This window comes from Onychomys torridus, chromosome 4 (assembly GCF_903995425.1).
Source record: "Onychomys torridus chromosome 4, mOncTor1.1, whole genome shotgun sequence".
NCBI classification, from domain to species: Eukaryota; Metazoa; Chordata; class Mammalia; order Rodentia; family Cricetidae; genus Onychomys; species Onychomys torridus.
The window spans coordinates 82434035-82459875 of NC_050446.1; positions in this window are offsets into that span (position 1 = coordinate 82434035).

Here is a 25841-nt window from a genome sequence, read left to right on the forward strand (position 1 = left end):
TGCTTAGAAGCTATGGGTGAAGACATGACTAAAACTGAAGGGAAGCACATTTCATGATTTTGATAATTCAACTGGGCTCACAATGACCCCATCCATGCCTCAAGCCCAGTTTCTTCCATAAGTCAATTAAGAGTCACCAAGACCAGCACTTGATGATACCCTGTTTTCTGGGACTCACTCCTGTTAGGCAGGTATTCTTTGTTCTCTCTCTTAAACTCCCACTTATAAATCTACAGTGCCCTTTTTCTAAAACTAATTCTTTGTGGTCTATAAATTTCATCCTCTCTATTCAATAGAAAAGAACCTAAAACAGCTTTGGTGGCTGACAAGTTTCCTGGAAATTTATCCTGCCATGCTAAGCTCACATGAGGCTAAAAGAAAGACAATCAATCTCAAAGACATTCCAAAATTTCCAGTCACAAATAGATGCCGGTAGAAATGTTTAATAAATGAAAGAGGAACAATGAGTTGATTAATGAGATAATAGACAGGAGCCCTGAGTGATGGACTACTCCTCAGTCATCTCTGGGTTACTCTTTAATGAATATTAGAGCCATTAACAGTCATATTTCTATTTGAAATACATTGACTATTTACTGTGTTCCATGTTTATTGGCATCAATGCTACACTGTCATCATCCTTACAATTCCTAACCAAGCAGGTGATAGCATCCCACTTTACATTCAGCTTGGTAACAACTGTGAAACATATTTCTTTTTAGGCCTGCTCCACGACTGAGTAGCAAAGGCTTATAGGGATCAAATACTTATCCAAAGTGAAGCAGTTATTAAATAACAGAAGTAGCATTTTACTCAAGTAAGCCAAGCAACAAAGGTATATGGTTAGTTGTCAGATGAGAAGCATAACTGTGACTCTATGAGGAGTGTCTGTTATTTCATTTGAACTCTTATTCTCATCCTAATAACCTTGACATCTCATAATATCAAAGATAATCTAGTCTAGATAGTTTAGGTTTCCTATACATTGCAAAACTTTGGAGGAAAAAAATCTACCTTTCTCTTTCAGCAGTTTGCTAATGTATCTGTGACTCTTAGTATCAAAGAACATGGTGTTTCCAAAAAAGATTTCTGTAGGCTGTTAATCGGTATTCGGTGTTCCAAAGCTTCCAGATATTGTGGGATTAAATATAGTTTTATGTGATATTAAGTATGTAGTGTAGGCCTTCTTTGATGTACTAATACATATGTAAAACTACAATTGAAGACACAAAGTGTTGAGACATAGAAACCATGAACCTATATTATTTTTCTCTAAATTCCAATATGAACATTTTTTAAATGCTCATTTAAGGCACTCTGCCACCAGAACTCCTGCAAAAATATCACTGATATTACCTCAAGCATTGTGTGAACAAACCCAAAAGAGTTCCTGCAGGAAGACACTATGCCACAGGCAACAGCTTTGTCTAAGTAGAACTCAAACTACAGACAACTTTCTGGACCATCATTCTAGTTCTAGTCCTTAAAAGCCTAGAGCAGTGTTCAAGTCACTCTCTTTCTTCCCCTCCCTTCAGCCTTCTCTTCAATAAAATAGACATCATAAAATTAGTTTCCATGAATTTTGAGAGGGAAAAAGATGATTAGCTATAGACCTATTAAAGGAAAGGCACACACTTTTTGTTTCTTTGCCTAGAAGGATTAGGTTTAGGGGCCATAGACATGAACACTCTGTGCTGGCTAGATTTTTGACAACTTGACACAAACTATAGGAATCTGAGAGGAGGGAACCTCAATTGAGAAAGTTCTTCCATAAGATAGCATCAAAGTCAATTTTTGCAAGACAATAATTACATAAATACATTTACAATTGTGCCAGCTAGAGTAATCAGTGACTTGGGAGCCTCATTGAAAAAAATGCCTCCAGAAGATCAGCTACAGGCAAGCCTGTAGATCATTTTCTTAATTAGTGATTAATGATGGAGGGCCCAGCCCATAGTGGGTAGTGCCATCCCTGGGCAGGTGGCCCTGGGTTTTATAAGAAAGCAGGATATAACTGAACAGGCCATGAGGGGCAAGTCAGTAAGCAGCATCCTTCCACGGCCTTGGCATCAGCTCCTGCCTCCAGGTTCCTGTCCTGACTTCCTTCAGTGATGGACCAAATATGGAAGCATAAACCCAAAATACCCTTTCCTTCCCAATTTGGTTTCTGGTCATAGTGCTTCATCACAGCAATGGAAACTCTACTTAGGACAGATGCTTAATCAAACTTGGTTGCATTCATTAGGGAATGTTATTGTCATCCCCATTTCAGAAATGAGGAGAATGCAGTTCAGAGCTGATACATAGGTGTCTTAAGCTCACTTGTCTGTAAGGAAAAGGAAGATAATTTCATATTTGGTCTATCCAATTCTTTAACTTTTGATGTTTACAAATTTAGTAAACATTCTTACATTCCTTAAGTGACAAGCACTGTTATAGATTTATGTAGTATTCATTACAAAATTTTTATCTGTGTAAAAATTTTCTATGCTGTACAATTGCAGCTTTCCCTTTATAATTAATATCATAAATAATACATGCATTTATTCATTATTTTTGTATGTATGGAATATGTGCAAGTGTGTTCACTTGTGTACAAGTACACATGCACATATGTATACATGAACCTAGAGGCCAGAATTTGACAGCAGATGTGTTCTTCAATCACTGTCCATCTTACTCCTTGAGCAAAGTCTTTCACTGAGGAGTCTAGAGCTCCCTGATTCAGTTAGTCTAGCTTGCCAGCAAGTTCAAGAGCTCCCATAGTCTTACCCTTTCCAACCCAGTCATTATGTGTTTATGGCCTGGCTTTTCATGTGGTTGTGAAAGACTCCAAACTCAGATTCTCATACTTGTGTGCAAGCGCTTTGCTGAGTTAGCCATATTTCCTGCCCTGTATTGTAATCTTAATTGTATTTTTTCATTAAAGTTTTGTTTATTTGTTTTATTTTTATGTTTATGAGTGTTTTTGCATGCATGTACGTGTTGTACCACTGGTATGCCTTGTGTCATGGAGCTCAGAAGAGGGTATCAGACCTCCTGGAACTGAATCTATGGATGGTTTTGAGCTCACCATGTAGGTGCTGGAAAATCAACCTGGGTTCTCTTGTTAGATCAGGAAGTGCTCTTACCCACCAAGTAAACTTTCCAGCCCCATGGAATAATTAAGTCAAACCAGTCAACATATCCAATTCTTAATATATTCAGGGAGAGGAGGACATTTGAAATTTGGGAAAACATTTGAAAAATGTATTGGCATGGGTGTCAGGAATGCTAGGTTTAAGCCATACTTGACCATTTGCTGGATTTGTGCCCATTTTAAAAATAAATCAGTTATTAATTCATGCCTTGTGTTTATTGAGCAGAAACTATGTGCTATCCACTGCTGTTTGATGGGAGTTAAAGGAAGAGTGAACACTGAAACGGCCTCTAGCCTTAGCCTGTGGAGCTGTTGTGAGCAGCTTGTGCTTGGAGCCTCGTGCCTTATGCCACCTTCATTCCTGGACACAGGGCCTTCGCTTTCCTCACTGCCCACTTCTTCATTTGTGAATAATAAATGACAAGGCAAGCAAGTGGTCAGACAGAAAAGATGCTTCCCTAGACTTCTGCCTTTACAGATCCATCACGTCTGAGAAGACAGCTGTGTGCTTCTCCAGACTTAATGTGCTTGTGGCAGATGCTATTCAGCAGCCAGAAAGCAAGTTGTTCCTCCTGTTAGCATTTTGCTTCAGTGTTATATTTGAACACAGTGGACCATAAATATGAGGGATATATGGTCTAGCTCACCCGCATATGGTGGGAGGAAACTAGAATTTGAGATGTGAGCGAAAAAGAAATAGCCCTGCAAAAATGACATGGTTCAAGGTATCCCACCACAAGGAATGGGCTCCAAAAAGTCAGTTCATGCACCTGGGATAAGTCCTGGCCCTGCTGCCAGGCACCCCACCAACAGATCAAGCCACACAACTGATACCTTGCTCATCCTTGATACAATGGGGAGGGGCTAGGCTCTCCTTCAACTTGGTATGCCAGACTTTGTTGACTACCATGGGAGGTCTTACCCACTCCGAGGAGTGGATTGGGGCAGAGTGGGAGGGAGGTGAGGAGGCAAGAGAAGGGGAGAGAGGGGGAACTGGGCTTGATATGTAAAATGAAAAAAAATTAATAAATAAAAAAAAATGACGTGGTTCTAAACCAACTGGTTCTGGTCTTAGATAGTCTCTATATTGTACTTGGCAGTGCTCAGCCTTTATCAATGCTAAATAGAGAATTTCATTCAGTTGATAAGCAATCTTATTTACAAAACATTTCATTTTATGATGGCGAGCTTGTACACACAATCCCAGAAAAGTTTTGTGCCTTTAAACTGCAATAGGAATGTAAGTTGTGGATGGAATGAATAGTATATCTTTTCCTTCCTTTGGGCATTTTCAGAAAGTGAACATTTTCAGCTGGCTACATGCAGCCAGCTTAGCTCAGTCCAGTCCTTTCTGGGTATACACTATGTGGTATAAATGGGATTTAAGAGACTGCTATGTCTTCTTTTTTTTTTTTTAATCTTGACTAACATTTTGAGCAAATGCTTTCTGATGTCTCATTGAAAGCTATCTATAAATTTTGGGTATAGCTTTAAAGTCTGGCAACAAATCTTTCTCCTTGAAATCAGGCATTTACATTGCTATAATTGTCGAGAGAAGTTTCTGATCATTTGATGAATTGCCTTCAATAATCATGCTGATTTTTAAATTATTAATTTGTTTTTAAGATAATTTCATACATATATGTAAAGTATTTCTAACATGGTCACCCCAACACCTTCTCTTGCCCCCTCCCTCCCACTGAATGACTGCTTTCTGTAAGCAGTTTAGTTATGAATGGCTTGGCTAAGCAGCTAATTTGAAACATTAAGACATAACTGTGTATGTAGTGCATATCATTAAATAATGCATCTTGTACTGTGTCTTCTAAATTTGTTGCTTCATATGAAATTTTACAGGAGCCCTGTGGAATAGTCTGATATTATGATTTCCATCATTATGGTTGACAAAGGGAGTGGCAAATTAAAGAATGAGCAGAAATAGAATTAAATTTCTACCTTTTATAGGGATTGAATTATAGGATTCAGAAAATCCACTGTTAAAGCTCATCACAGTTAATAGGTATTATTTAATAGCTTACACTTCCAGATTATAATATTTTCAACGCCAAGGTCCATCTTTGTTTCCATGGGTTTTGCTGAATTATATTTTAAATTAAATTCTCACCATAATACATACATAATTGCAAGTTTGTTGAATAAAGTTTGACTTTACTTGAATGGGTTAAAAGTTGCTGTACATCTTAATTTTTTACTATAAATGATTTAGACATTTCAATTATTACTGGATATTTGTTTCAATAGTTTACTTTTTACTAACACGAGGATTTATGATCTTATCACATTAACTTACTCATCCATTCATTAATTATGTATTGATTGACTCAAGGTGTATTTATTAGGTGTCTATTGTTTATTATAAACTTCATTATAACATACACTTTTCCTGTTCTGCTCAGACATCCCTTTCCTCATTCTGAGCTTTTACCTTAGCTCCTTAGCAGAACTTTTAGTGATAAATGATGCTCAGAACTTTTCATACCTCCTTCTTTCTTGCTATAAAATAGAAATGATGATGATTCATGCACTTGTTCCTTAGGGTAAGAGATGATGAAGGAACAATTATTTTGAGAGGAGTGTTTTGATGACAGACAAGTAAAGAGTAGAATGATTTCACAGTAGATAATTTCATTTGAAAATATGATTTGTGAAACTTGGTGACCCAGATGGCTCCTCTACTTTCACTGGGGTCTCATGACAATTTCTTTTTCTTCCCATTTTTGCATTTTGAGACATGTCTTAGATTTCTTCCCTATAGTGTTCAGGAATTCATCTCCCTTCCCCAACACTTTTTACCTAGTCGCCCCTACTCCAACTTTTCTTTCTCTTTCAGTAGTGATCAAAGTACAGTCATAACCCTACCCCCACACCTAATCACAGTGATTCTAAAGCTCTTTCTGTCCTCAACAGCCCCTCGAGTACTCATTGCCTTCTGCTTTCAGGCTATACTTATTTTAGAGCAATTATTTCCCATAGCTTTCTTCATATCTGTGTCAGGTGAGACTGAACACATATCATTCCTTGTTCTCTATGCCCCAAGGAGATACATCTGCACTTTTGATCATTCTAACATCTTGTTGGCATCTCCTGCTGCCCTTGCTGAATCTGAGATCCACTCATTCTTGATGACACAGTTACCATTTCAACTCCTTTATTAGAACATTCTTGATCTCCCAAACTAGACATGTATTTCTCTTTGAACTCAAAATCTCTAAGCACTTTTCCTTCAACTCCTATGCTTCTTACACATTTTGATGCAACAATTATTCACATAAAATACAATAAAATTCCAACCAGTTATAAAGGTTTTTCTACCCATTTTTAGATTAACTTATCCTTGATATGGTGAATGTCTGATTTTATTAATTTTACTATGTGTCCACTTCACATTAAATGCAGAAAGTAAATGGAATGACTAAAATACTCAGGGAATTAATGAATGAATGAAGCTTCCATAGAAAGCTGTTAAGTTTTACTAAAATCCATTTCCTTTGATCATATGTTTAGTATCCTATGTAGCACAATTTCTTGATGAAATGCTCAGACTACTGGCACTCTCAACTCTCTAAATACAACAAAGGATCTGAAATTAGCAACAGTGAAAATCCCCTGAGCAATAATGAAAACAGCTAACATAAAGCTTCTTTAAGTTGATTCATGCCCTCAAGCTAGCTGCAGCTCATGTGGTTAGTCTTAGACATTACCTTGAGTTACTGATTTAATGAGCTTATGCAGTTGCTATAGAAACTAATAGCAATCAGAAGGAGCAAACATACCAAGAGGGAGAAGGAAGAATACAAGCAAAGTGTGTGACATTTCATATTAACCTGAAAATTATTGCTGCTCTAGTGGTAAACCTCAGAGAGATACTTTTTTTAATCAAGCACAACTTATTGGAGATTTATGTTTTGCAAATATTTCCATCAGAAATGACCCTAAAATTATATTTGTTATTTATGTAAAGGCATCAATCCTAGTCATCTAGTTATAATGATTGTAATGATACCTTGCTGGAAAGTGTATTGATATCACCATATGACTTTAAATAAAAATCATTAATAGTGGGACTAGAATGATAGACAGCTCAGTGGTTAAAAGCATTTTCTTTTTTTTTCCCAGAGGACCCAAGATTTAGTTCTTGAATGCTTGTCAGGCAGGACACAACTTTCTATAACTCCAGCTCCAGCATATCTAACACCTTATTTTGGCCTCCATGGGAACCTACATTCATGTGGTATACACATCCACAAACACATACAAACACACACACACACACACACACACACACACACACACACACACACACACACACACACACAGAGAGAGAGAGAGAGAGAGAGAGAGAGAGAGAGAGAGAGAGAGAGAGAGAGAAGGGAAGAAAGAGAGAGAATTCCCATACCCACAAATAAAAAATAACAAAAACCTTAAAAATATGAATGGTAATATTGTTATTTCTGTTTTAATCATGTAAAACCAGGTTGAATGAGACTATATAATTGAATTTAAAGTTTAGTAATTAATAAATGACAAAAAGCCAACAATCAAATGCATATCATCTATACTCTAGATAAATTATATTTATACTATATCATAATGAAATATATATTAAGCATTTCATCTGTTACTATTTTTAAAAGAGAATACCATAATTCTACACAAGACTCAGTGAAACTGAGAAGTGACATGTTGGCTAGTAAACACCTGATGTGACCATACAAAGACCGCTTAAAATCTCAAGGAGGCCGCCCCGAAGGTCCAGAGCTCTATAGTGAAAGCTGATGTTTTTGTGTCCATGAGTGATCTGTAGCTTCTCTACTTTTCCATATATGGAATTCTTTCTTTAAGGGCCTGATTTAAGGAACTGGCTCTGCAATGGACAGTAGGATAGAAATTCTGGATAATTAACATTTATTGAAGCAATTGAGTACATAGCTCCACCAACTCCCTCAATATTCTAGCAACATGTCGCTATTTTCTGTGTATTTTCTGAACAAAGCCTTAACCTTTCAGCACAATGGCTGGCTTAGTACAGCTTGTACTGACAGCCCTCTCTCTCTTCATATCACTCCTCTTTTTTGTTGTTACCTCTGTATGTTCTATATAAAACTTCCTCCTCAAATTCTTGTCTTGATTTGCTTTAGGGAAACCTATTAAAAGACAATCATATTAGGAATTATTGTGTCCAAATTATATCATTTTATCTATCCACTTAGCAATGTAACACATCAAGCATGGTCACACAGACCCATAATCCAAGCTTTGGAGGCTGAAGCAGATGAGCTTTGGGGCAGAAACAGTGCAATCTACATAGTAAGAGTCTGTGTCTAGAAAAAAAGAAAGCCAGGAATAATATAATACTCGTTACTGGTTAGGTATTTCAATCTCACATAGAGTGCTGCGAGGGTTTTACCTTATTTAATTGTTACAGCAAACCTGTGAGAATATAAAATAGAATTGTTCTCAGTTTATGACAGAATTTGAAACTTGAATATGAGTTTTAGAAAAAAAAACCACATGGTATAATTTTCACAAGCTTCAAAGATTAACTACTCTGTGTCTGGAGGTCCAGTTCTACTTGGACTCCTAGCCAAGATATAGACAAGAAGATTCTGAAGACAAGGAAGCTACTTGTGAAAGGGAGGCTTTTGCAAGGCAAGAAGAAGAAGAATTTTCTGTAATGGATTCAGCCAGCACGTCTTACATCCTCCATCATCCTGGTCCCCAATCCTTTCAGGGACTCAGAAACAGCACTTTGTATGAGTGTCAGTTTGCATGTGCAAAAATCTCTGCTGAAACCACAAATTCTAGAAAATTGTGGCTTTTTGTAGTTCCTTTCAAGGAAAAATACTTGATGAGACTAAAACAACTATTCTAAAAATAGCTCTGGCCCATTTGTTCAAATAATTGAGCACATTGATGAGGTTATTTTATGAGTGAAATTATGTATTTTGATGAATTGGTCTGTTCGACTTGGCTTGTCCATGTTCCTATTCTCTTCCCTGCTTTCCTTTCATGTCCATTATTGTTATTCTGTTACTTCTCAGTGTTTTTCGAAGCAAATATTTCCACTTTATTTTTTCCATATATAAGTGCATGCCTAGAAGAACTCTATCAGTTTCATTTCAAGGATATATTTGCAATATGCTCTCTCCTAATTGGTGACAACCATTTTTATTTGCTTCTGACTTCCAACTCCTTCCATCATTTTTTTATTAAACATTCTTCATATGTCTTGCATTTTGGTGCTGATGCAGCCCATGAGTGAAACAGAAGAAAAATGATTCTGACACATGCATAGAAATGAAAATTATTGCTACCTTAAGAAGAGGCAGTACTGTAAACTGCTTGGCTAGGTTGAAAATAATTTATTTTAAGGAGTTGTCCCTTTGTCTAGGGGAAAGCATCTTTCTGTGTTAGGTTATGAAAATCAGTTTTCCATGCTTTATTCTAGTCAGTCTGGCTTGATATATATACCAGAGATTCAGCTTAGTAAATATAAAAAGAACTCAGGAACTTAACCCATTATTTGGGTGGGGTAAATTGGAGGATGAGAAACTCAAGCCTTGTAGAAGATGGATGGGAAAGACCATAAAAGAACAAAAATATACAAAAGCATCTCAGTTGCAACAGGTCCCATTGATTCATTGATTCTCTCAGTGTCTGTGCTACTGGTGTTATATTTAGAAAGTGCTTTCTGGTGCCAATGTGTTCAAGACTACTTCCTACTTTCTTTTCTATCAGGTTCAGAGTAACTGGATTTATGTTGAGGTCTTTGATCCACTTGGATTTAAGTTTTGTGCATGGTGACAGATATGGATCATTTGCAGCCTTCTACACATTGACATCCAGTTATGCCAGCACCATTTGTTGAAGATGCTTTCTTTTTTCCATTGTATATTTTTGGATTCTTTGTCAAAATTTATATGTTCATAGGTGTGTGGGTTAATGTCAGGGTCTTCAATTCAATTCCATTGGTCCACATGTCAGTTTTTTATGCCAGTACCAAGCTGTTTTTATTATGGTAGCTCTATATTAGAGATTGAGGTCAGGGATCGTGATGCCTCCATAAGTTGTTTTGTTGTACAGGATTCTTTTGGCTATTCTGGGTTTTTTGTTTCTCCATATGAAGTTGAGTATTATTCTTTCCAGATCTGTGAAGAATTGTGTTGGTAATTTGATGGGGATTGCGTTGAATCTGTAGATTGCTTGTGGTAAGATCGCCATTTTTATATGTTAATCCTGCCTATCCATGAGCATGGGAGATCTTTCCATTTTCTGACATCTTCTTCAATTTCTTTTTTCAGGGACTTAAAGTTCTTGTCATATAGGTCCTTGACATGCTTGGTTAGAATAACCCCAAGGTATTTTATATCATTTGTGGCTATTGTAAAGGGTGATGTATCTCTGATTTCCTTCTCAGCCTGTTTGTCTATTGTATATCGGAGGGCTACTGACTTTTTTTGAGTTGATCTTGTATCCTGCTATGTTGCTGAAGGTGTTGATAAGCTGTATCAGTTCCTTGGTTGAATTTTTGGGGTCACTCATGTACACTATCATGTCCTCTGCAAATAGGGAGAGCTTGACTTCTTCCTTTCCAATTTGTATCTCCTTAATCTCCTTATGTTGTCTTATACCTCTGGCTAGAACTTCAAGTACTATATTGAGTAAGTATGAGGAGAGGGGACAGCCTTGCCTTGTTCCTGATTTTAGTGGTATTGCTTTGAGTTTCTCTCCATTTAATTTGATGTTGGCTGTTGGCTTGCTGTAAATTGTCTTTATTATGTTTAGGTATGTTCCCTGTATTCCTGATCACTCCAAGACCTTTATCATAAAGGGATGTTGGATTTTGTCAAATGCCTTTTCTGCATCTAGTGAGATGATCATGTGGTTTTTTCTTTTAGTTTGTTTATATGGTGTATTACATTGACAGACTTTCGTAAGTTGAACTACCCTGGCATCCCTGGGATGAAGCCTAATTGATCATGGTGGATAATTGTTTTGATATGTTCTTGGAGTCTGTTTGCCAGTATTTTATTGAGTATTTTTGCATCAATGTTCATGAGGGAGATTGGTCTGTAGTTCTCTTTCTTTGTTGCATCTTTGTTTGGTTTAGGGATCAGGGTAATTGTAGCCTCATAGAAGGAGTTTGGTAATATACCTTCTGTTTCTATTGTGTGGAACACTTTAAAGAGAATTGGCATTAAGTCTTCTTTGAAGATCTGGTAGAATTCTGCACTGAAACCATCTGGTCCTGGGCTTTTTTGGTTGGGAGACTTTTAATGACTGATCCTAATTCATTAGGGGTTATTGGACAATTTAGATGGTTTATCTGGTCTTGATTTAACTTAGGTATGTGGTACCTATCCAGAAAATTGGCCATTTCTTTTAGATTTTCCAGTTTTGTGGACTAGAGGTTTTTGAAGTATGACCTGATGATTCTCTGGATTTCCTCATTGTCTGTTGTTATGTCCCCCTTTTCATTTCTGATTTTGTTAATTTGGATGCTCTCTCTATATATCTTTTGGTTAGTTTGGATAAGGGCTTGTCTATCTTGTTAATCTTCTCAAAGAACCAACTCTTTGTTTTATTAATCCTTTGTATTGTTCTCTTTATTTCTATTTTATTGATTTCAGCTCTCAATTTGATAATTTCCTGGCATCTGTTCCTCCTGGGAGACTTTGCTTCTTCCTGTTCAAGAGCTTTCAGGTGTGCTGACAAGTCACTAGTGTGAGATTTCTCCAACTTCTTTATGTGGGCATTTAGTGCTATGAAGCTTTTGTAGAGCAAAGGACACGGTCAACAAGACAAAGCAACAGCCTACAGAATGGGAAAAAGTCTTCACCAACCCCACATCTGACAGATGGCTGATATCCAGAATATATAAAGAACTCAAGAAATTAGACATCAAAATGCCCAACAGTCCAATTAAGAAATGGGCTGTAGAACTAAACAGAGAATTCTCTACAGAGGAAAGTTCAAATGGCTGAAAGACATTTAAAGAATTGCTCAACATCCCTAATTATCTGGGAAATGCAAATCAAAACAACTCTGAGATACCACCTTACACCTGTCAGAATGGATAAGATCAAAAACACAGAAGACAGCTTATGCTGGAGAGGATGTGGAGCAAGGGGAACTCTCTTCCACTGCTGGTGGGAATGCAAGCTTGTACAGCCACTTTGGAAATCAATATGACACTTCCTTAGATAATTGGGAATCCATCTCCCCCAAGACCCAGCTGTAGCACTCTTGGGCATATACCCAAGGAATGCTCAATCATACCACAAGGGCATTTGCTCAGCTATGTTCATATCAGCATTGTTTGTAATAGCCAGAACCTGGAAACAACCTAGATACCCTTCAACTGAAGAATAGATAAAGAAAATATGGTACATATACACAATGAAGTACTACTCAGCAGAGAAAAACAGTGACATCATAACGTTTGCAAGCAAATGGATGGATCTAGAAAAATCATCCTGAGTTAGGTAACCTAGACTCAGAAGGACAAACATTGTATGTACTCACTCATAGTAGGATACTAGATGTAAAACAAAAATGACTAGACTGCAACACAACTCCAGTGATGCTACCTAGAAAATGGGTCCCTAGGAAAGACACAGGGATTGCCCAATGACAGAGAAATGGATGAGATCTACATGAACAACCTGGATGACAGTGGGAGAAATGAAGGATTTGAGGGAAAGAAAGCTTAGGGGAGCAGGAGATCCCAGCTGGATCAAGAACAGAAAGGGAGAACAAGAAATAAAGGACCATGATAAATGATGACCACATGAGAACAGGAAGAGCCAGAGTGCTGGAGAGGTACCCATAAATCCACCATGATACATCCTCTATAGACTGCTGGCAATGGTCGAGAGAAAGCCTGATCTGACCTAGTCTGGTGATCAGATGACCAAACACCCTAACAGTCGTGCTGGAGCTCTCATCCAATAACTGATGGAAGTGGATGCAGAGATCCTCAGCCAGGCCCCAGGTGGAGCTCCAGGAGTCCAATTGTTGTGAAAGAGGAGGGACTGTAAGAGTGTGAATTGTTGAGACCAAGATAGGAAAAGCACAGGGACAAATAGCTAAACGAATGGAAGCACATGAATTATGAACCAAAGGCTGTGGAGCCCCCAGCTGGATCAGGCCCTCTGGATAAGTGAGACAACTGAATACCTAGAACTGTTTGGGAGGCATCCAGGCTGTGGGACCAGGACCTGTCCTTAGTGCATTATCTGGCTGTATGGAACCTTGGGCTTACACAGGGACACTTTGCTCAGCCTGGAAGGAAGGGTCTAGATCTGCCTGTACTGAATCCACCAGGTTTAAATTAATCCCCTGGGGAGTGTTGGCCCTGGAGGAGATGGGAATGGAGTGAAAGGGATGGGGGGAAAGTGGGGGCCGGGGCAGGTGTGGGGAGGACAAGGGAACCCATGGCTGATATGTAAAATTAAAACACAAATATAATATATAACAATAAAGAACAAAAATATGTTGTAACAAAGTGAAGATAAAAGAAATTTAAAATGTGATAAAAAGGAATTTGGTGGGCTCATCCTGGTGGCTGTCTGGAGGAACATACAAGAGAATGAAGCCTTATGCTCAAAATAAAGCTTTTACCTCTTATATTCTCTACTTAAACTCCTTTCTGTAAGTTCTACACAGTAGTTGCATACATTTTATCCGGTGTTATCAATATTTTGAGGACTAAAGAAGACATGATAGTGTTCTGTGTGGGGAACCAAGAGATGAAAAGACAATTGTAACAAGATGTGTGCAGATGAATGGAGTGAAAGAAATTCAGTAAGAACAAACAGCAGAGTACAAGCTATGAAGAGCACCCTCTATCCCACAGACCACTACAACAAAACAAATCCTAAAGACTGAGTTTGGAAAACACAAGTGTGCTTCTGTCATCTGCTTTGAGTTTTTCTGAGGTTTTGATGGCATATCCCTTGCAATTACTTATGTGTTCTTCCATGGTTCTACTCACTACTCAACCTTGCTGACTCCTCTTGCAATGGTTTGTCACTTAACATTTTTCCCTTAATCTACCTTCCCTCCATCCTTTCACATTCCTCTCACTACAAGACTACTTTCATGCTATCTTGAAGCACAAACCCAACCTTCATTGAAAGTTAATTCTTGTTTATCCTTTAAACATTAATTTGTATTGCTTCCTTAGGATGCTCCTTCCTTGAAGCCCTCTTCTTTAGTCCATACTAAGTACTTTGAAACTCACAATGGATTGTATGATTTCTTGATTATTATCTGCACTTCCCTCTGGTGTCACAGTCCCCTAACAGGAATCGATGAGCATTTCATCCCAGACCCTGAACAAACATTGCTAGAGGAAGGAAAAAGTGCAGAAGAAAGGAAGGCAAGGCATCAGAGAGGCAATATATGTATGTATCAGAGACTGAGATGAGAGTCTTTTGTAGAGCCAAGCTTTAAAAAACTTAGATTTTGCTGTCTGATGTTCTTGCAAGACAAACTTTTGTATCTGGGTTTCAGAAGGACTGAGGTATCCTATTTCAGGGACATTAAGTCCTTGAAACAAGGTAAGACTGGCAAAATTGTACTAAAGGAAATCCTTTACCTATCATTTGAGCTTTATCTAGTAACCATGATGTGGTGGTGCTGAGTATATTCAGTTAATTTGAATTACTATTCTTGGGTTTGTGGATAGGTACATGTTGCATGTCTGTGCTTGTGTGTATGTGTATGTGCCTATAAAGAAGGGAGTTTGGCCTCTCCAGCTGGAATCATGTAACACCAAGTGTGAGACACAGTTAAAAAAAAAATCCCAATTTACTTAAAAAACAGAACAATTTATCAAAAGCCAGGACCAAAAGTCTTAACCTAATGATCTCACTGTTCTTTCCAAGGTTCATTTCCAAGATTAATTGACTCTTTCATGCCTCTAGCTGATGATTAAAGTATTTTATCCCAGGACACTACTTGTAAATTGTAATCCAGCTTAGAAATCTTAGCATAACTTCACTACATGGAAGCTATATATTATTGGACAAGCTACTTAACTAATTCAAGCCATACTTTCTCTATGTTTAAATTTCCAGGTCAAGGCCTTCAATGGGTCCTACATGGCATAATGAATGGACAACTATGACAGAGACAAAGCTTGAATATTTCCTGCCATTTTTGTCAGAATACTTTTGTTTGCTATCATGTTTCTTTACTTCTTTTTCAGGTCCTGCCAGAAGAGCGACAGTTCATCTAGTTGCATCTATTATTCTACTGTGCAGGTAGACTGGTTTTTATAATGTAAAAGATAGAGGAAAAGGATGTTTGGTAATATTTCTTTAATTGATCCCCCTGAGTGGAATCAAATATCAGGGCTGACATTTAGGAGCAGCTTCAAATAAAAAGCCAGCAGAGACCTGTAGATAGACACCTTTCATTTACAGTTTTTTTTTTTCTCCACAACCTGTGGAAAATAGACAAATACCATATTGTGGCCCATTTCATCAGTACTTGTCTCACTCAGAAGCACCATAATTCCCTAGATTGAATTTTGAATGAGATGCTGTACACCATCCATGGGAACAGAAATGTATGCATACATGGAACCAAGCCTCTTTTCTCAAGCAATTTGTCTTTGCTGTAGCTTGAAATTGCCTTTTAAAGCTGAGTAACAGCCTTAATTCACATGCCAAATGATAGTTTGTCGGTATCGAATAGCTTAATGGTCAGCCAGAGGAGATTTTTATTTTGTAAAAGTAAAATAAGGAAGGGAAAGTTAGGTGATTATGGCATTGGACACTTGCAGCCATGAAGGGAGTTATTTAGTTGAGGTCTGGAATACATGGCTATCATCTTAAAGGTTAAACCTAAAATAACTAAAATATTGACCCATTTTATTCTCTGTTCTGAGGACTTCTTATCCTAGTTACTATTATTACCTCCTATCCATTCACAGATTAATACTGAACATAAATTAGAGATATTAAGTAATATCTCATTGCTTATACTTGTTAACTAATAAGTAATAGAGAAATAATGGTGTAATTCATGTAAGAGTTAGCCAATTTTCTTATCTATTTTTGTCTTTTGAGGTGAAGCTATACTGTGTAGCCCAAGCTGACTTTGAAACTGTGACTTTGCCTCTTCCTCCACAGTTCTGCAATTACTGGAATGAACCAATGTGATGCCTAGATCAACAGTTGCTGTCCTCTAGATGCTGAGTCCTTAATACATTACTTCTGTATTCTTTGACACAGAACTTCTTAAAGCTCTTCATTTGGAAGCTATATGGGCACCAATGTCCGACAGTGCCAGGTAATTTGGAATGAATGAGAATAAAGCTGAGGAACACACATGAATATATCACTGAAGAAGTCCTGATCACTAGACCCTGGAGGTTTGTATAAAGGCTTGAAGATAATCAAAGCCTGTCTCTTTTTTCAGTTTGGTACACCAATGGAAATCAATAAAGCTGTAGGTCATATAGAAGTTTTCCATTCATTTAGAAGCTGGATTTGTGCTCCCAGAGTCTCTTGTCATCAGGTGATATTTTAAGATAGTATATTTAAAGCTTCATAAAGGTTTTGGGTATTTCTATTTATGTTTTAAAAACTCCGTAATTCTTAATTCACTCATCCATTCAATATATCATTATTGAGTGCTTACTATAATCTGACACTATACACACTGTGTCTCTCACTAGATTGACTCATTCCTGACACCATCTCTTCTATGACAAAACCTATGAAGATGTCATAACAAGTACCATTCACTCCCTCTACATTTATAAGAAAAATAGATAGTGCAACTCAAATATATAGTAGTTAATGAAACTGCTTATGTCTACATCTTTAAAACAGTTGGGTAGAAATGTGAGACTTAAACTATATGGGTTGTCAGATGTCTTTTAGCTCTAACATTCTTTTCTGACTGAAAAGCTACACCCTTAGTGATACCCAGTAGAATAATATTGCAAGATTGTCCAGGACTGAGGGACATAGGGCTTTCATTTGCAGAATGAAAAAAGTTAGTTGTATTATTTACAGGTCTGAAGTTCTGCTCCACTTCTCTCCAGAGCACCTCTGTGGGCAATAAAAGGCTATGCTTCTCATATCTCCGCTGTGCAACTGATGGAAAAGAGCATATTTGACAAATCTTGGCTGAGGATTTTCCATGTCTTCCTTTACTTTAAGTGAAGGAGTATGAAGGAAGTGTTAGGGAGCTGAACTCTGTTTATAGGATACTGAGAATGAGGCTTGGTTTCCTCCTTCTTTGACCCCAGATAAATCATTCAAACTCTATTTCTTCAACACAAAATTCTAGCAGTATTATTTAGAGGGAGGTGATGGCAATTAGAAGTGAGGATATGGACCAGAAAAAAACTGGAGGGGATGGTAGGAGCATTCTCATAGCTCTCTGACTAGCTTGTCTATCCAATTAAGTGAGTTCTGGGTTTGGTGAGAAACACTTTTTAAAAAATGGTGTAGAGTAATTGTGAAGATGTGTTGATGTCTAGCCTCTACATGCATACACACATGTGCATGTGTGCATACACCCCCCCCACACACATACGCTCACATATGCACTGTGTACAAACATAATAAATATAATGGCATACACTGATATCTATAAGTATATATGTGCAAATGACATAAAGTGACTCCATGCAAACTTTAAAAATGACTAAGGAGAGATTACCTGTAAAGCATTTGGAGTGGATCCAGGATGGGAAGAAGCAATTGGCAACTCATGGTTCTTACTTTATTGAGGAAGAAATCAATTGTTGAACTAGTCTTTAAGTTCATGGACCTGTGGATCTAAAGGCTGAACCTCTTAGGTTAAGCCACTGCTGTGGATGCCCAGTTTCAGATGTAAGAAAGGTCTGAAAATAGTCAAAGAGTAAGGCCTCTAATTCCAGCCTGTAGGAAGCATGACAGCATGAGCCTATTATAGAAGAGAATATTCTTTTTGTTTTGCCCTCTCCGTTTACTCAGGCAGTTCAATATCCACTTCCCTCTTTGACCTGTTCTTTTCTCTCTGTTTGTGCATTTTGCCTTTTTATTTCTTTTTCCAACCATTAATCTGTTTTATACCTTACATTATTTTCTCCTGTTAATGAAATAAACAGCCTGAGAAGAGGAAGGAGCAGGGCCCAGTGGTGGGAGTGAGTGGCAGAGGAGCAGGAGGCAAAGGAAGAGTCTGTTTTGGCCTCTTTCCTTTTGACTTCCAGCCGAGCTTCTCTCAGGGCTGGGGAAAGGCCAAATGGGCCTGTAACTTATGGATCAAGGATGGAAGAAAATGCACTGCCAGAAAGGCAAGGCGCACTGCATCCAAATGAGTTTGAGCCTCATCGTGGGAGGCCTGGAAGGGGATCACAAGCTCTCTCAGCCAACACTCCTATGCAGGCTCAGGCTTTGACACCGAGCATGCAGAGAACCAGAGTGTGTTGAATCCCCAGCCCCGGGGAACATAGTGCTATCCCCCTTATATTCCGTGAGGGGAGAAGAGGAGGTTCCTGGCCAGATGTGGGAGGGAACTGTTTGTCCAGTGAAGGAGTGGTCCAGGCTCCCAGAGAAATCTCAGACAACCCCATTGGGTGGTACATTGGGTCTCAAAAGCCTTGCTCCTGATTGTGTTTTCACAGAAAAACACAAAGTTTCACATCTTATCTCAAGCCTTGCTACTAATTTATGTTTAGACTTCTATTAAAATAAGCACTGCCTTTGTTGATTGGGAAAATTATTCTAATAGGGCGATAGTGCCCAATGACAGGAACAGAAACAGGAAGAGAGCAATGATGATCTCTTCCAGGAAGAGCCCTCTTTATGCTTGGCTCTTCCTGCTCCATTTTGTATAACTGCTCTCTGATTCTCAGATTCAGAAACAATTATGAGCCCACAGAGCTTTTAATAAGACTGTATACACATACAAATACATCAACAGCATGTAGCTTCACACGCACCCACACCCACACACATCCACACATGTATGCATATGCACTCAAGCACACATGTATAATCTCAGATGAATAAATTCCATATGAAACAAACAGCAAAATCCCATTGATTGGTCAGTAACTTAAGCATCCTTCACAATCCTTAGTTAAAGAAAAAGGAACTCTGCAGTATGTTAGGTACTGCCCTGCCTTACTCAGCAGTGTATCACTGTGTCATAATTAAGGTAGTTAGTTCATAAAGAGGAGAGGATGATCTGGCTTACCCTCGTCAAGGTTCCAGCCCATTGTTTTTCAATCTTCTTTCTTTTGGTCTCTGGTAGAGGGCTTCATGGAAATGAAAGGAGGAATGTGACAGAACAAACTGCTTACATTATGAGCCAGGAAGCAAGAGAAAGAGATAAGTTTGATGCCCCAGCATCTTAAAATTCCCATGCAGGGGCATTTTCGCATAACCTAGGGATCCCCATGGAACCCTGTCTTCCATGGATTTCACCTGTTCCCACTAGTGTCACCCTTAGGGACCAAGCCTTTAAATCATAGGCCTTTGGGAACATTTACAACCAAACTATTTCAAACCTTTTCTTCTGTGCTTCCATCAACAGAAATCCACTACTGAGTGACAGCTGTGTCTCAGTTGACCTGCTGGGACTCCTCAGGTCATTATAGAAGGAGAAGTCTTTAACTTGTCATTTGTAGCCAAGGGTCTTTTATTCAAAACTACCCAGTATATATATATATATATATATTTCTAGCCAATTTGAATGGGCTCATTTTGTAAATATATTTAATTTAGAATAAATAAATGTCTACCTGTATAAGTTAGGTGGTGGGGAGCACTTTGTCCAATTCACCCCACCCTTAACTCTGACCATGACTGTCTCTTTCTAACTCTTCAAGTATTTCAAGAGATTTCAGGGTTTTGTTTTGTTTTTGCTTTTGCTTTTTTCCTTTTTCATTATTCCTCAGGTCAGCAGATAGGACTATCCAAAGAGGAGTTGAAAATAAAATCTCCCCTTTCCCTGTCTGAGAACACTGCTGACACAGGCCAGGGTATTTCACTGTTTTCCAAAGAAAGAAATAAAAAAGCAGCTCAGAGCTTAATCTCCACCATTGTAATTCCTTCACTTTTCTCTACTACAAATAGAAACACCATTTCTAGATCAATATAAGGGCAAAATCTATTTCTCACTAATATTCTTGATCTTATTTCAGGTTCATAGAACATCACAGCCATGTCATGTTTAAGGTCTAAGGTATAAAGGTACGGGGCAATGGATGACTATTAAAGCAAATTCAGTGAAGCCTAAAGCCATTCATGTCTGTGCAATAATTTCTTCACACACTGTGGTCCAGCATGGAGATTTAGAGAGAAGGTAAGCAAGACTGATCCTCAGGTGCAGGTCACCAGCAGGCACATCTCCAGAATGGACGTTTACAGCTGACGGGATCATCATCCATTTCCTTCGCTGTTTATTCCCTGGCATGCTTTGCAATGAGTGATGATCATATTATTCTCTCTGGACTAAGGGAAATATATCTGAGTAATACACATACCACTTCTAGACTGAAGCAGCTAAGACTTGGTGTGGAAATGGCATAGTTACTGAATTGAAGCTCGAGCTAAGCCTCCAAAGGAAAGAGAGAACATGAGACTCCATAAAAACAAGAAGTACACCATTGCTTCATTGTTTTACATAGATTCCAGGCCTGCTCTGTGGGCACAGCAAATTCTAGCTCACTTAGCTTGAGTAATCATTGGAAAGTTTTCCTGAGCCTTATGGCAGGTTTTTAGTAGGTATACTCAGCCTAAAAAAAAAAAAAAAGAAAGAAAGAAAAAGAAAAAAAAGTCTCTTAAGCAAAAGGAAAGCGTGAAGAATAGAAAATTTGGACAGATGTGTTTCTTGGAATTATGTAGAGCTACTGAGTCCTCAGGGACCTTCAGCATCTCCTGGTTGCATTCTTTCTATATATCTAAGTTCATTTTCATGCAGAAACAAAAAAGAAGCTTAATAGAGAAATGTCATATCCTTAATTCTCAGGCACACTGAACAGATGCCATGGAGAGTGATAGACTGCTACAAACTTGGTATGGCATCTGGAATTGAAAATGTAATGAGCAGATATTCTCTATGGAGACTTCCTGTCCCTATCCAGGTTACAGGTCCCAGACCGTATTTTGTTGCTCATCAGAAGCTTACCTTGCATGAGAATTAGTTTTCTACTCAGACTTATGGATGTGACCAGGTTGTTTCCTTTCTTCCCTATCTCTTCAGGAAGATTTATCAGTATGTCACTTATGAGTCTTGGCTGGCCTCTCTGCATGTGTTATACCTACCACAGACTACAAAACATCCTGTCCTTGTATTTTGTGCATGTGACCTCTTATTTTTAACAAGAGGTCCAGTCAGAGGCATATAATACACAACTTTGAAATGTGGTGGTATTATGTTCCCCAAAATATTGTGCACCCTAATAAACTTATCTGGGGTCAGAGAACAGAACAGCCACTAGATACAGAGGCTAGAAAATGGTGGCACTCATGCCTTTAATCCTAGCATTCCAGAGTCGGAAATCCCTCTGGATCTCTGTGAGTTCAAGGCCACATTGGAAACAGCCAGGCATGATGATACAAGCAGAAAGCAAAAAAGTATTTAAGGTGTGAGGACCAGGAACTAGGCTGGTTAAGCTTTCAGGTTTTTGACCAGCAGTTTAGCTGAGATCCATTCTGAATGAGGACTCAGAGGCTTCAGCCTGAGGAAACAGGATCAGCTGAGGAATTGGCAAGGAGGGGTGGCTATGGCTTGTTCTGTTTCTCTGATCTTCCAGTGTTCACCCCAATACTGGCTCCAGGTTTGTTTTATTGATAAGACCCTTTAAGATTCCTGCTACAGAGAAATGATGATTCAGAAGTGCTGCCCTATACTCCTAGCTATATAACCCACAGCTAATCTTACTGCAAGGATTGCTCCATCTTTGTTGCCTAGAGGCTAACAATACCATGTACAGGTGGCTGCTGTGGGGATTCGGTACTCTGTGAACTGCTTCTGACACATACAAAGGACTTGACAGTAACCTCTGCCAAGACCCACAAAAGAAGATCTTGCTATTCCATTTCATGGGTGAATTATTACAGGGATGTGAAATAATGTACCTTAAGTCATAGAGTGACAGAGCTGGAATGTCACATGCTGCTCTGATGGCAAGGTTGAGTAGTAATGATAGCAACTATGTAGCTGCAAAGCCTGAAATATCAGGTTGAATCACTTGAAGTAATTATTCATTTTGTCCCAAATTAAAGGAAAGTGTATAGCAGCCGGGCACATGGAAACATTCTGATACCAGGAGAATTTCCAGCCAAAGTTCCACATTAGCAAATAAAGATAGTTGGTGCTAGAAAGAAAACATTTTTTTGTAGCATAACTTACTTTTTGGTATTCAGAATATATAATGTAAAACTATCAAGAAACATTGCAATTAATGGACATTAATTTAGCTCCCTGTGTCTGTGGCTAGGCTTGAGCGTGGCTTTATCTCATGGATTTATTTTTCCCTGAGGAAAATGGCAGTAGGAGTGTTACAAACAGCTTCACGAGCTGTTTTAGTGCAACTGTACTCCAGATGGAATAGTGTCCCGTTGACTCTAGGAGGCCCAAAGGATTATGTTTACATGATATCAAAGACTAGACCATTCTGAGAAGTCATGCTGTGCTTTACACAGTGTTGGAAGAGGTTGAAAATTCCAGAGCACTGTGTATTTTTTTCTGGGTAACCACAAACAATCTGATGCTTTACTACAAAGAGCAAGACATTCTATTTTGATTAAATCGGAACCATTCTTTGTACCACAGAGTCTCATAGAGGATTTTACTACCTCTGCCTTTAATGTCTGCTAAATAAAAATCACATATTTAATTATTTAAAACAGCCAAGAGCCAATAAGGGATTTGCTGACCCAGAGCTTAAAACTTAAACCTCCAATCTGCCTTCTTCCATGGCTAGCGGACCAAGCCCAGACAGAGGATGATGGAGACAAATGACGCTGAAGAGTCCTCTTGAAGAGTTGGAGCCTTGGTTCATGGACTCTCATTCACACCTGAATGGCATGAATTTCATTCTTGATGTCATCACAAGTGACAATCCCCCAAGTTTCCACATCTCGTCTATCTCCAGATTCATTACTTCTTTGAATGGTTAGTGTGATAATGTATTGAGTTTTAGAAATTTCCACTGAGAGTTTTATCCTCAGGCATGCTACAAATTAACTCATCTTCAGCTGTTATACTGGCTGGAAAGATTTGCTAGAGAGTGAGCTGATTCATAAGGTTATCTATATTCCTGAAACAAACACACATTCACTTCAAACAGAAAGAGGTAGTTGTGTGGTTGGAAGCTAATTAGAGGCCTGGGCTATTTATACAAATGTGGAAACTCATTGCTTACCTAACAGGGGGCATGGATCACTTACCTAAACTTGCAGTTGGGTCTTCTGTGGGATTATATCAAGGGAGGAAAGACAATCAGAAACATCAGAGCTTACAAAACTGGAACCCACTGTGAAAGATTTTACTTCTTTCTTAATAATTTATTATTTGAAAAGTTCATACATTTACACCATGTGTTTACCCACCCCCACCTCCTTCCAATCCCCACAGGGACCCATCAGCCCATCTCCCTCTATACTTCATGTCATTATATTATTGTTTTTTTGAAATTTCTATTATTATCATTATATTATTATCTTCCAGAGCCTAATTAGTGTGAATGGATTTATGGATGTGAGGCCACACACTGGGACATGTTCAATATACCAGTGTCCCTCCATGACTTTTTCCCCCAAGAAAAGTGACTGTCCTTCCATAGCCATCAACTTCCAATAGTACCTCAGTTAGAGGTGATGCCTTGGGAACCCCGCCCCATTGCATGCTGGAAGTTTTACACATTTGGCTTTGTACACATCATGTGCTGTAAATCCCAGCTGGTGTGAGTTGGTGTGTGCATTAGCCATGTCATGTCCAGAAAACAGAGTTTCTCCCATCCTTCGGTTCTTATATTCTTTCAGACAATCTTTTTTTCTGAGATTTTTTTCTCTGAATCTTGAATGGGCATAGGTTAATATAGATTAACAGCTCTATGCTGAGCACTCACACTCACTTCAGTACAATAAGGTTTACCATTTAGTTATGGTGAACTGCCTAATGCAATGGTAGTAACCCATGTTATTTGGGAAACCTCTGAGGTGTCCCCTACTGATAATTCATAGGGATATATCTTATGTGTGACTCTTTTCAAAATAATCCAATAGAAATCTGAAGCTAAAAATACCATAATGAGAATTAATAGTCATAGATTTAATATCATATTTTAAGAAGACAGAGGGTGAATGACATATAATAGGGATTGGTTAGAAAAAGAAAGCAAACAATAACAGCAAGAAAATAACTAAAGGATGGATTTTAACATCGAATGAATGAATAAATAAATAAATAAACAAACAAACAAACAAATAAATAAATAAATAAATGGAAACTACAACAAGAATAAAGGAGGCAATCACAGTCTATGATTTTCCCATCTTATATGGTACTGAGGACGTAACCGGGAGGGACCATGTGGTTAAAACAGTGTTTGCAGAGTCATGACTGAAGGCTTTATCCCAACAATTAGTTATTTATTTTTGATTTAGACTTTGAATTTGATTTTCTTTTTTATTATTTCTTGTATTTTTTTAAATATAATACAATTCTATCATTTTCCCCTTCCCTTTCCTCCCTCCAAGCCCTCCATATATCCTCTTTGCTTTCTTCAAATCCATGGCCTTATTTTTCATTAGTTGTTACTTGTATATATAGTTATATATGAAAAACAATTATTTTTAAAATACTTTATAGAAGCTCGATAAATATACAGTTATTAGGAAAACAGTTATTAGAAGTACAGTGGCAACTCTAGACTCTTGACCAGCCAGAGGAAAAATTACTTTGACCATCAAACAGTAACTGAACTTGATTAGTCAACAGCAACAATGAAAGCTGAAGAGAATAGGAGAGTAAGCTCTAAAGTACATCATCAGGTAAGATTGTTCTATCCTGTAAGACATTGTTTTGAACACTTAAGATTAAATACAGATGCATCTGGATGAAAAGTAAATTATTATAGATATGGTTGAAAGTTATACTCTTCAATCCTGACATAGTCTTGAGTTGCATCTTTCATGTTCCTCCAGGCAAATGTTTTGCTCAGGGCAGAGAATGGGTTGTGGGAAAGAGTGTTTTTCAAAGTTACCAACTCACTCTCAGCTTTAGAGTTTCTCTGTAAAACTCTCCTCATGGAGAAATTGGAAAGAGTAAACTTTATCTACTGTGGAAAGTTTCGTGTACCTGTCATGAATTCTTGCTTTCACCAAATTCCTAGGTTGAGACTTTAACACAGTGTGGCTGTGTTTGCCAACGTGATCTTTGAAAAGGCAACGGAGATTAGAAACAGTCACAAAAGTGGGGTTCTAATCTGGTAGGCTCCTTTCTCCAGCCTTCCTGTCTGTGCCAGTAACCTGTTCTGTATGGGCTAGGTCAGGTATTTGTACACCTGTAACCTCAACCTCACTGTATAAATAAAGTTTTATTGAAATACAATCACAATCATTTGCATCATCCCTATGGCTATTACATGGCTTAAAAGTCTAACTGAAGTATTATGACATCTAACTATGTAGGGAAAGAATGCTGAACCCTGAAGTGTAGA